Source organism: Pinus tabuliformis, chromosome J (genome assembly GCF_031772625.1).
Source record: "Pinus tabuliformis cultivar Carrire ecotype Pingquan chromosome J, CPIR1, whole genome shotgun sequence".
NCBI classification, from domain to species: domain Eukaryota; kingdom Viridiplantae; phylum Streptophyta; class Pinopsida; order Pinales; family Pinaceae; genus Pinus; species Pinus tabuliformis.
The window spans coordinates 1,427,778,394-1,427,792,467 of NC_142295.1; the positions used below are offsets into that span (position 1 = coordinate 1,427,778,394).

General features: G+C 37.4%; 1 pseudogene; it reads right to left on the bottom strand.

Annotated features, from left to right (window-relative positions):
• LOC149232718 (L-type lectin-domain containing receptor kinase VIII.1 pseudogene) overlaps positions 1-5,152 on the bottom strand; it is a 39,244-nt pseudogene extending 34,092 nt beyond the window's left edge.
• Between the last annotated feature and the right edge of the window lie 8,922 nt (positions 5,153-14,074).

The window sequence follows — 14,074 nt, forward strand, 5'->3', positions numbered from 1 at the left end:
TTGAAAATGGGCGAATGGATTCACTTTCTTGAAAATGGGCGAATGGAAGGTTGTAACTCCTAATTTCAAGGGCTAAATTTACCTTTTTTACCCTCTCCCTTAAAATAAGGTGGGCTATTTGAGGTGATTTGTAAAAGTGTACCATGATACAAAATATTCGCCCACTAAAAATTTAAAACCCTTTAATTTCGCCAAAGGGTGAACATTCGCCCCTAAAATTATCCTTGCAATCAATATGCATTATGTTTCATGATTTCTACTTCAGCATGCAGTACACAATCCAAATCAGCAGTTCAAACTTGGAGAAAACAACTTTCTGCAAAAATTGACATTTTTTGCAACAACTATGGAAAGTTGTAGTTTCTGCAATTATTGTTGTAACAACCTCTTTTTTTTTTGTAGCCTCTTGTTCCAGAGGCTATTTTGGCACAAATATTGCAAGAGATTGGAGCAGGAATAAAAAATTTCGAGCTTCTAGGTTTTCTCTGAATATGGTAAATTGAGTAATACATAGGCATAATTTCAAAAAAGTGCAATTTTCCATGACTTTTCAGCGAGTACTTAAGGCAGATTTTTAATTTTTATCATTGTGCACAAATCAGGACAGAATTTGGTAATTTGCACAACAGTTAATTTTCATCATCAAAAGTGGATTCTGAAGGCATGTAGCGGTAAAAAAGGTAAAATTACATTGTTTCCCTTTTGAATCACTCAATTTGGCCTTAAAATGAGTTTGTGGTGTTAGAGTCCTATAGTGATAGGATTCATAATTTTTGAATTGGCTGACGTTAATTCTTGTAATATTGTACATACCTTTTCTTTCTGCAAATGTTTTCCATATTAAAATTAAAAAATGTAAAGAGGGTATGTCCTAAAATAAATATCAAAGGACAAGAAAAATAAAAAAGATCAATAAATAAATAGAATATGAACCGCAAAAAAAAAAAAAAAAAAAAAAAAAAACAGATCATGAAAGTTTGCAAGTCCAAGTGCCACTACTCTTTACTTTACTATCTTAAATAATGGTTGTGTGCGTCTTGTCATACATGCCACAACCCATGATAGTCAAACTGTTTAATCTTGACTACTTCATGCTTTGAATTTCATGTTTATAGGTAGAGAATAAAAATCTGACCAAACAGTTTAATCTTGGCAAATTAGTAGATAGGTAGAGAAATAAAAAGAGCTCATTAGTTTAATCTGAGCCCTTGGAAGATATAAGGTTAGAAGTAGATAGTTTGTTACATAAAAGAAAAAGGAAAGAAATGGGTTTTCTAGCTTAAGTGCACCCAACAAAGTGAAGAAAAAATGTTAGGGTAAGTAAAAGGGTAAGTAGAAGAAAGGTTGCAGAAATACAAGCTATTTGAGGCATAAGCACATCTATCATGTTTAATCATGTGTTTCAGTGTGCAGGAGCAGTTATCAAAGTGAAAAGCATGTTCATAAGCTGATTTGCCTAACTTCCCCTTCATTGCATTTCACCCCCCACTATATACTTACTAATTTCCCTTTTTCCCCTTCATGGCTTATCAAAACCCCTTTTCCCTTCATTTTCACTCCTGCCCCTTGGTTTCACACATTCCCTGGTCACTTACTTTCAAAATTCATTCCCCTAAGTGTGAAACCCTTTCCCCCCCTTTGAAAAATCATTTTTCCCCTTGATAAATTACCCAAAAACCCCAAAAAACCCATAAAAACCCTTTATCCTAACTTTAAAACCCTCCCGCCTCACTAACTCCATCGCCTTTTCATAAACCAATAGTTAATCATGGGTTAATTATGCTTAACCATAGAAAATCCCATGGGTCCCACTGGCCTCTGCCCCATCACCCAACCATGCAACTTTGCCATGTGACAGCCATTGGAACATCCACCCCCAGATCTAACGGCCCTTGCCCATATCGTGCCCGCTCAATGCCCGACCTTTACCAGCCTGAGAGCACATGATATGGGAGGCTTTTTTCGGGCCCATTTTGCTACGTGTCAGCCTTTGACATAGATCACATTCCCTCGGGGAAATACTGCCCGCTTGCCAAAAGTGGTGCGATGGCCTCCAAAACCGCCTCCCCGCCCAATGCGAAAACCGTCCACTGTTCATAATATTTACCCGCCAATTTCAACCGTTCGCAGTTAAAACCCCTTAGACCCAATTTTTGGCCTTTTTCACCCGTTTGCACTGTTGAAGCCTTCGAAGCACACCAACACCCTTAGAGCTCCTACAACCAGCTACCAACTTCCAAAACCTTCAAAAATGCCATCACTGTGCACCTCAAAGCCCCAGAAGCCTCTGCAGACCTCAATTTTAAACCAGTTTGCAACCCTAACTGTAAAATTCCAGGTATTTAAGAAAAAAACCAAGAATTTCCCTCATTTAAAAAAGTACAATGAATTCTTGAAATAATTGAATGAATTTACTTAATTTCCCTTTAAATTGAGAGTTTTCCATTCCTAAAATACCAAAACCCCTACCTGCAAACTGCTGATACCCTACCCTGGTTACTGAATTGTTAAAACCTCACTCCCATAGCCATATAACCCAAATTTCCATAGTTTATTATAGAAATGGCTACCCAGACTTCTCTAGATGTCAGACTAGTGACAACCCCTCATTTAGACATTGACCACCTGGCCCTAGCAGATAGAGACTTCCAAATCAAAGATACAACCACCCCACACCACCTTCTGAGAATCCACTGCTGGGCCAAGGATAGGTTCCTTAACCATGTTGATGATATAAACCTTTGGGAATCTAATCTGCCAAAGTATACATTCCTAGAAGTCCGTCCATTCCAGACATAGTACATTTTTGTCATGCCTATTATGTTCCAAGCCATAGGGCTATTTAGGCACCAAACCATGAGATATTATTCACCATTACTGCTAAATCCATCACCCAGATGCTGCAAATCCAGCCTAGTCCTAATCTGACTCCTTTGTCCATTGGACACCTGTTGGACCTATACATCACATTGGACCGAGTTAAAATCAAACAAATATTCCAAAATTTCATCATTGAGGAGACACATACTCCTACAGACATTCCTCCCCGTGTTGCCACTATTTTTTTAGAGACTGACAGGAGAATAATCACCATGATTTCATGCATCCTAGGATGCACATCAGACGAGTTTGTGGATGAGCTCATCATGGCCTTCTTGTCCATTTTTACTCCAGGCAAGCCTCCTGCCATTTTGTATGATTATGCCCAGTTCATTGCAGATAGAATGCATGAACATCTCACTAGACTGTCCACTAAAAGAGTTTTCAAATACTCTTCAGTGTTATTTCATGTTTTCCTCTATTACCAGATAGATAAATTCTCTTTGAAGATCCATAAATTGGACACCAAGGGAAAGGAAGGATTAGTCTTCTTGAAACCCTTGGTCCGCAAGTTTTCCACCTCATATAAAGACTTCATAAACTCTTTTGTATACCCAGTTATGAACATGCTAACTTCTAAGATTCAGCCTAGAATCAGCCCATAAATTAAAAGAGTACTGCAACTGGCCAAGAATAGCAAGATGGGAGACTGGTACCTCTACCAGAATCACACTAAAATCAAGATATATGGTTGTGAGCTAGCCCCCTACAAATTGCCTAAATACCTCCCCATGAGGATATTTTCCCTTGAATACTTCAAGCAAATCATAAGTGTAGATGAGGTCAACTTCCTAGCTGCTAGGAAGAAGACATAGTTTAAGATGAAAAACCAAATGGGCCCATTCATCTGCAACACCAGAGAGGTTGGACCTGAGGCTGATAAGATGCTCTAGGGAATGAAATTCAGGAATAGTTTCATCTGGCATTATGACCCTCATGGGGTTATAAACAAGCTCAGACAAAAGGTCAAGCTGGGACCTTACATCCACTACCCAAGACTTGACATTGAACAATATGCTAATTAGTCAGAATGGGTAGAGAATACATTGATTGACATGGACAACACAACTGTGGATGTGGAGAACACCATGTTATATTTAGAGAAACAATTTGACCAAAGCTCCTTCCCGCAGGTTCCAGAGTTGGGAGAGCCAATGAACATCCCTCCTATCATTCAGACCCTTGTTAATGAGGAGAAGAATCCTAAAAGAAACAGGGAAGAAGCATCAATTTCTGCCATGGAGACCATTGATGAGTAGTTCAAGCTAAACAAAAGGCCCAAATTGAATCCTTTGTTTGAATAGGAGGAAAACATTGCATTAGAAGAAATGTTTGACACTAAGGCAATGGGGCAGAAAAGTAAATAGACAACAGATATAGCTACATCAGCAGACAACATCCATCTACTTCCAACACACAGATCATACAGACATAAGAGTGTGGAGGTGTCTTCCTTTGTCAGGCCAGCTGACAAGGAAACAAATATCAAAGAAAGATTTAGGGAAATAAAAACGAGGAAGGAAAAGCTAAAGGCAAACACATATGCCAAGTACCTGAAGATGACACCACCAAACCACAACAAATTGATGTCGGCCTTTGACATCAAAGAAGGAAAAATGCAAGTGTCATTCCTACAACCCACTATACATCAACTCAAAACCTCAGCAGACTACAAGAAAACTAATTTTGAGGTCTTGGCCAGGGATGTTCATCCAATTGATCAGATCGATTTCAAAAGCAGGCTGGAGAAAGGATATACTCCACCCTCACAGCAAAGGCCATGGTAGCATTAAAACTGAAAGATTCACAAACTGGAAAAGGCCTCCTCCAGCACCAAAGACACCAGGATAAAGTCCTTGGAAGACTTGGTTATTGAACTGGGCCATGACCCAAAGGACATCAAGGTTGTCGAACAGTTAATCAAGAAGAAGAATGAGGATATTGCAACCCTTAAGAAATAGCTCAAGCTGCCTCACTTACAACACCCATAAACAAAGGAAGTGTTGGAAAGCCAGACAAATCATGAAGAGATGATGGACTTGGTGCTGCAACTCAATGACCAGTTGAAGGAGATGGAAAAGGAACTATATAGCTTGATTCAGCTCGAACAAGCTAGTACTGATAGTGCTCCTCCAACTATCATTCCAACAGTGACCATAGTTATACCTTCCACTCTGGCAGCAGCATTATCTCCCATTAGTCCAATGGCCACTGCATTACCAGCATCAACTTCAACTACATCAGCAACAACATCAACAACAACAAGTACCATAGGTGATGAAGAAAACAGGCTGGTCAAAGCAATGGAAGAAATTTCCATTCAGACCAATGAGATGAACAAACTAAAGGAGAAAGTCAGCATCCTTGAGACAGATTACAAATTTGCCCAGATTATGCATAAATAATAGTAGCAAAAGGCTACAAGGATGAATGAAAGGATAAAAGGCCTAGAGAAAGAGATGACCTTGACTAAACCAATAGGAAAGGCTAAAGAGAAACTATGGACCAATATCATTAACTCAGTCAATGGTATTTGGCCATCCATCCAGGTCATACTTGAGCACATTGATTTAATAAAGAAGGCTACGAAAGCCATTGAAAAGGTTAAAACAGAACTTGGAGATATACCAGAGGAAGCAACAAGAATCATCTACTTCCTCAACTCCAAGAATAAATATGAACTACATGAGCTTGAGATACCTGATAGGACAGATACGATTTTGGAAGTCAAGGGAGTCCTCACTAAGAAGCACTTGATGATGAATTTAGAAGATGAGTTTCAGAACATGCAGCTAGCCATTGACAGGTTCATGACTAAGTTTGAGCTGTTTAAAGAAAAGGGATTACCTAATCCCTTCGTTATAAAAGACAAGTTAATGAAACAGGCAGATTACGACAATAAGATCAGGAAAGTGGCCAAAGAACAGGTGATCACTTCATTTATGAAGGGCATCCCAATAGGCAAAGTCTTGTACCAAACTTTTGAAAGCTTGTTTTACCTCCAGCATGAGGTAAAACATATGTTTATTAATAAGCCCACTTTTGCCAAATATACAGAGGCAGATGAGATATACAGAAAAATGATCAATATCCAATTACCAGATGAAGAAAGATGGGAAAAACTAAATGACTTACTGTAGTAAAAACACGGTAAATTATAAATGTACAGTAAAAAGTGAAATAGCAAAGTAAAAGGATATTGACAGGTCAGCAGGATTAAAATGTATCAGATGAAAGAGTATCAAGTGAAAGGTTAAAGTAAAACAGGGCATCCAACGTGAAATCCAAACAGCCTAGCAACGTAAAGGGCTAAAAATCAAAGTCTACAGCCAGTAGAACCAAAATAAAAGGGACAGCATGAAACAGTTCAATAGTTGTCTCTATCTTCTTGCAAGAAGATATTTATTTTTTCCTAGATTAGTTCTAAATACAGTTTCAGATATTTTGTAATTCCTTTTGTATAAATACTTCAAAATTTTAAGTATTAGGGTGGATTATTTTACATTTGTAGATTTATTTTGATCTTGAACCTAAGGGTGATTATACCATTTTCAAGTCAATAGACTGGAGCAAGTAATAAAGGCATTTCGCTACACGATTCATGAGATGATCCATTTGCAGTGAAGTACTTTCTTTGTGTGATTTTGTTACCTTTCTTATGTGTTTTCATAATCTTAAATGTGTTCTAAAATCTAAATGAATTAACTGGAAATATCACTCAAAATTTGTTTAATTACACTATGTTTTGCACAGTTAGTCATTTACATGTTTTCCTCTGATACCCGAATTTCAAAACCCTTAATTTCTCTCCTATCCCGATTGACTTCTTGCATTCCCTCCAAAGTCCGGCCTAGGGAATCCTTAATTGCTCCCTAGATCTGATTTGAAGCCATTCACAATTTAGCCTTTGAGATCTGCAGTAACTCATCTATCTTGCCCTGTAGACACTGTTTTTAAAAACTGAATCCAGTCTTGTTTGTCAAACATCCGACTCCATAGCCCAATGGTATAAGGCAAACCTCTATCCATCTAAGTAAAGTGATCCCACCACCAAATTTTCAAAACAAAACCCAAGTGCAAGAAATAACTAGCCTAAAATCATCTTAACAAAAACAGAGTTAAATTATAAAGAGAGAGCCCTCTCTGAGCATCAGGAAGACTAGGTTCTGATCTCCAAAAGTGGTTTGTGGTTACCTTTGGTTTTTCTTTCTTCATACTTCAAAAGAAATATCAGAGAGATAACATGTGGCATATGTTTTTTTTGCAACATTGGGCAACATGAAGGGTGAAACATGGCAAAAATTGATTTCACCATATCTTGAAAACCATGTATCCGTTGGTCCTAAACATTTTATGGTAAATTCATTGAGGTAGGGTAAATAAATACACAAAATTTCAAGAAAGTCCAATGTGTATTTTTCAAGAAATTGGTAGCTTTCACCTACAGCCATTTCTCAATTTTATCGAGATCCATGCATCCATTGGCCTAGCTCTTTTGTGGGAATATGCATAATAGTAATGGTAATGATCTTAGAAAATTTTCAAGAGAATTTGATTTACCATTTGAGAGAAATTGGAAAAACAATTCTGTTACATCAAAACGATACATTTTGTGGAGCAATTGCAAAGTGGTGGTCAACTCATCATGGAGCAGAGTACCTGAGCCAAGTCAACACCAAATCATCCATCAGATCGTGTTCTCTTCTCGAATTCCAAAAGGTAAACTTGAGGTAAAACTAGCCTTAAACTTTTTAATTTGTTAAAAAAATCTAGAAATTTTGATGAAAAGCTATTGTAAACATGTAGTTCCAATTTATCTCCCATTATGTTTTGCCATACCTTTTAAAAACCAATCCCACAAGCTATGATTGATTGTGGATTGATTCTTTATCAAAAAATTCCTGCCACCCATGCAATCATCTCATTGTTTTCCATGGTCATAATGACGTTCTTCTATGCTTTCACCACTCTCTTGTTTAAACTTTCTCTTCTTGTTAATCCATGCTTTCCTTAATGGTCCATCAACATGATGTTCTTAAGAAATAGAAAAAAATTGACTTCATGGTACATGTTTGTACCACATGGTCAAAAGGTACATGGAGCACTTAAATTATGTGTCATATTGTTCATATTCAAATTTTTAATGGAAGCCAAGAAACAATGAGTACAAAGCCACAAGAAGAAGAAGGTTGCAACAAGGCTTTATTCACACACTCTTGAAATCACTTGGAAGCATATTTTCGGCTTTGATAAGTTTTATAACCCTCAGCAACAACTCTTATTTTGTGTTATGTGCAACTCATCTTGTCAAAGATTCACATTGTGAATTCTTCTTGATTCATTAGTTTGTGGGTTCTTAAAGAAACTATTTGATAACGTTGTTGAAATAAGATTGGTTGCTATGCATGGATGATAAGAAGACAATCATTATGGACTGCAATCTATGATCATTTCCAGCCATACTAATAGGATGAATATCACAAGGATGGAAAGCACATTCTATGGATGTAGTAAGAGTCTTGATGTGTTCTTCATAATATGGAATTCTACCAAGGATTGAACAAATTGTGCATAATTAAGTAGGGACAAGAACCTCATAAATAGTTTCCAAGTTATTGAAAGAGCTATATTTGAAAAAAAAAAAACACATGAATTTGCAAAGGCTTTGACAAAAATGAAAAATTACATGGTTGTGCTACTTTGTGGACACGCTTTTCCTTCACACAAGTTGTATATGATAATGAGCAAGGGCCTAACAAATAATGCAGGGATGTTTGTTTTATTAGAGAAGAAAAAATCAATAGGTATCATTTCTACCTTTATGGCATCCATGAGAAGCCTAGTATGTGAAGACTTCAATTTGTTTGACTTTCAAAGGAGGATGGGTAACTCTTCTTTCTTACTCTAATGACACAAAAAGAAAGTGTAGAAACAAAGAGTTATGCTACCAGATTAGTAATCTTGAAAAATAGAGAGAGAAAAGTGCATCTTATTGAGATAGAGGGTCAATATTGCTCTCTTAGAGATTTGGTCAAGGATTTAGTTGAAATGACATAATAAAGGAACATAAGGAACCGGTTGGATTATGAAAAATTACAATGCTTTGTTTGCATGAGGACATGAAAAATATCTAGTGTGGGGGAATGCTGGGCCTCCAACTTGTCATGGTTTTGTTGATGAAGTTAAACATTTTCGCATCATTCCATTCACCCATTATCATCATTTTAAACCACATTTCTTCGGAAACGCACCAAATTACCGCATACATGTTTACATGGTTTATTATTATTACTTCCATTATTTTTAATGAATTAAGAAGAATTTTGCATGGTTTTACCAATGAAATTTTAGCAAGTTCAAGTTGTTGCAGTTTTGTCAAGTTTTTGTAGCTATCTCCATGGTTGAGGTAGTAGCACCACTCTAGAAGGAAATCTGACACTTGGACTTAGTTTCTAGAAGCTCCAATATGGATTTGTATTGATCAAATTCCACCCAGCTCGCACGTGTGGACCTCCAAAAGCAAATCAAGGGAAAAGAGAAGCAGTTTTAGCTAGTTAACTTCAAACACATTATCTGAGCAAATGAAAGTGAATTTCGGAAAACAAAAACTTGGGTTTTGTTCATCGCGAGCCCAGTTATTTTTTCAATGAGTATTCTTCTGAATTTCGTTACCATTTTAGATATTTTTTAAGTTCTTTGGAGCCTTATTTTGCAGATTACGTGGATATATGATTTTTCAATTTTTCATTTAATGCACAGTCAACAAAAAGGCCTGAACAAGTTTTTCTTTAAAAAATTCATGGCATAAATATAAGTTTCAATAGATCTGGGCTAATCTTTGATCCAAAAATCCATGAAATTTTATTTGGTTTGATCTCATGACCAAAACTCAAGCAAGAAAATTCTAAGTTTGTTAATTGTCTCAAAATTCTATAAATTGTAGTCTCTTTGATGAGAGGAGGGATGATGATAAGAGATGTCAAGGATGATCTTAATTTTTAATTGTTTCTGGTTATTGAAGGAGAACAACTCTATTTTTTCATTGAATGTAATTTTTTTTAATATGGCGCGGATTTGAATGAAACTTGGGATTTAAATCTCTTCTCTTGATCTGATTTTTCAACACCTTGTAGTCCTCAAGAGGGCCCCTTGGAGATCTGTGAGAATAGTATAGATGCTTTCCATTTCTTTCCTATTCTCATGAATTTTTTGTTTTACATAGATTAATTATTTATGCTTATTATAGATTAAAAAATCATGCTTTCTATAGATTAAATGTTTATGCTTTCTTAGATTAAAATGTTCACGATTCCATAGATTAAAGTTTGTAAGTTTTAGAACAAAATCTCCATGCTTTCATAGGATAAAATCTCATGTTTTCTTAGATCAATAATCTTTATTTATTTTTTCTAATTTAACATTAATTTCCTTTCCAAAAAATTAGTACTTTCATAGTTTATATTAAAGAATCTAATTTCATTTTGAAGCTTCCAATTCATTTTAGTTATGCATAAATATTGAAAGCTAATATCCTAGCACATACGGCGTAGTGTACTTCGCAAGCTCACGTACTCAGATTGATATATAAATGCAAGTAATTTAACAGTTAATTAAATTACCCAACAGTGACAGAACTGACCCTTGGAACTGTGCAATTTGAAGTTAGGTCATCTTGTACTATGCCTTGCGCAGTCTTAGAGGCCAAACTGAAAGCTTGAGCCTCAAACTTGTGCAATTCCCAACTAGACAAGGTAAAATTTGGCCAAGGGATGAGCAAATATGCCCGGTGCGAGTGTAGGAAACAAGAAGATCTAATTTATACTTCATGTTAAAGTGCATATCTGACTAAGTGTGGATATATTAGTGCAAAACAAGTGTGTAAGATGAACATGCAAAAGGAAAAACAAACATGCAAGAAGAGTTGTCGCAATTGCTATCACTAACAAGAAAAAACAAGAAAACTAATCTGACACTTGTAAAAGACGAATGAAGAACCAAAAAAAAACTTTTAAAAGATAATATACATTAAAATGCCATCAACCATGAAGAGAAAAAAGAAAAACAACACTTACAGAAGCCAAAATACAAAAAGAGATGGAAAAAGTGACAAAAGACGACAAAAGAAAAACTCACCCGGAATAGTGCCGCAAACTCCACTGAAGGCTACTTGATCTCTTTGGGAATGCTTGTTGAAGGAAAATTTACTTTAAATTTGACCTAGGGTTTGACCGAGGGTGCCAATAAAAATCTCGCGTAATCTAGCGCTTCACTAAAATATTCACTCCTAAAAAGGAAGAAGAGTATCTCCTGAGGTGAGCCAGAACCATGAAAAGGTAAAGGGGATTAAGATATGTCTATTATATGGCTTCTGCAACTCTGAAAACGTTCATTCTTAACCATCCACATTATACGTTCAATAATAATTTAAACATAAGCAGAAAATTTTAAATAGGCACATATATTACACATCTAAATGCTAGAAATCTCGTCTTTCTTATATTAATCACCAACAGAGAGCAATTTCATTATAAACAACAACATTACAACTTGCGGTAGCTACAAACTTGCACGCAGTATCAAAATCTACAAGGGATACATAAATAAACATTACAAATCCATATCTCAGAGCCAAACACCTCTAGACGCTCAACACTATATAATATTTAGGCTCGATATGAATTTTTCAATGTTGTCTAAACTTGTTTCTCATTGCCTTTTGTTTTCTTTTATAACCACACTCGCTTGCTCTGATATCTTGCTTGCTTATCCATTGCTTTCAATACCTAGGGCTATCATTCTAGTTTGTGTTTGACTATATCAAAATATCAAAATTGAATCCTAGTTCTTTGGCTTGCTACATTGTTTTCTGTTGTGCGAGTTCCAAGCCATCTCAGTATCGTTTTAGTTTTTTGATACTCTGTTTCGAGCAGTTTCATCCAAAATTTCCTTTGCAACTATTATCCTTTCAAAAACAAAGGACCCAATATGCCCCAACCACATCCTATTGACTCGCCCTTGAGTCAATGTGTTGTTGTTGTTTCTTTTGAATCTGTTACGAGATGGCTTCCACTAGATTTAGTTTTGGTACCTTAAAATGAAGGACCCTATTAGCTCTGCTACATGTTGCTGATATTCGAAGACTCAGAAGTAATATCATTCCTTGTTTCTTGCTCAAAGGAGGCCTATAACTGGTCATTCTTCCTCCCCTTTCACTCCACTTACCCTCCTCTCATCTCCATTTCCCAGGCTTCATTGTTAAAAACCATATAGAAAGCCTTTTGCCCTTAAGCTTGAGTGCAAAGCCTAAACCCTCATACAACCGTCTTCACATGACCACGCGCCTTCATAACCCTTTCACCTGTAGTCGTATCCATTGATCTCCGCACCCCGAGCTAACAGTCCCCGTCACATTCAATGAACAAATTGCCCCTTTGTTTCCCCACCGTCTGATCGTCTTCACCACGATCGGATGGCGTTCACTATCCCCGCTCCTGCGAACCATCCGCACATTAACTCACGATAAAAAGTGGTTTCTGTGTTTCCCCACCGCCACCTATCACCATCTGAGTGGGATTGCTCGCCCGTGTACGATTACCGCCGGACCCCCGATAGCGGTGCCATCAATACCACCCACCGCTCAAGCTCGCTCTCCCCTCCCGATAAACTCCATGCATCTTCCGCGTCTGGCGACCATTGGATCTGCCTGCCCGAGATCCAATGGCCTATGATCACCCTGCTCCCGCCTCCTCTGATCTCCCAGTTAGCTCATCTCTGCCGTTTATCCACCTGATCCAACGGCCAATCTATTCCTCCATCCAGTTCGTCAATCTGTTGTGTATTCCATGTCCTTGACCTGTCCCATGCACCCGAAAGGACAAGGTGGCCTGCATCCAGTACTCAGTGCAGTAGCTCCTCAACAACCGCATTCATCAGGAAGGATGGCTGAGAAGGAAAAGGACAAGCCTTGAGCAGTTAAATTCATTTAGCAGTTATGGAATTTCATCCATACGACATTCCACCTGCCCGTGAAGTACAACAGAGCACCCGAGAAGATCAAAATCGTTCCCTAAAGTAGGCAGATTGCACCAGAGACTCCATCAAGCAGTTAAAGCGGTTGGTGGTCAATTATGACCCCTCCACGCCTAGAATTGCCCAGTGCCTTTGTAATGAAACTCTTTATATACCCAGAAAATCGATGTAATCAAGGTTGATGGTTGTTGTTTTGATGTAAGGTTCAACTTCTGGAGATTGTAATTGCTTTGATACTTGCAGCGTCTCATCTTCATTTTCAGCTAATACAAGCTTCTTTTGTTGTTAATTGCTCACTTTCCATTCCTTTTCTGTTCTAGGATGTGCTTGATATGCAATTTTATTGAACTCTTGATGTGTAGCATTAGAGGAGCTACCATCCTACCTCTTTGTTATAATCTTGCATGTATCAATCAATGTGTTAATCAGGTTTCTTTTCACTTAATGACAAAGAGCTGTCATCCTATCTATTCATTAGGGAAGTAGATTTGCAGACCTCTTTACTGGTTATAGCTGGCCATCACAGGGTCCTATGCATCTTCTAGTGTGGTTAGTATTCTCCATATTCACCCAATCCTTAAACTGTGATTAATTGGTGGTCTAAAGCCTTGTAGTCTGGGGGTGTTCACGCATGTCTAGATTCAAGCAAAGTAGAAGTGGTTATCTGGCTTGAACAAGCATCATTCCTTCCATTCATACATTTCCAACATTAAGTTGAGTTTGTAATGTTCCCGAGCATCTCCGAGCTACAACCTTGGAGAGTTTCTTGGAGTGATACCAAACCCAACTCTGGAATAGTCTAAAGAGAAAACTGGTGAATGCAAAAATAAAGGAGTGCCATGAATCCATAAGTGTTGAAATCTTAGCTAAGAACTTAGTAACGGTCTTGATGATAGACCGAGAACCCATCAGTAAAGGAACATGCTTCATTTCCCCCAACATTTTCGAAGAAATCATCGTTGAAAGAGGTGGGAAATGGATCATGCACTCATGCATTATTGAGACTTTGATAATAAACACATACCCATATCTCATTTGAATCCTTCTTATCCCGAATGAAAATGGGGCTTATCCATTTAGCTTCATCAATTGCGAATATGAGATCAACAGTGAACACATTTTCAATCTCCTTCTTGGCCTTCTCCTTGACTCTTCGATTCAACCT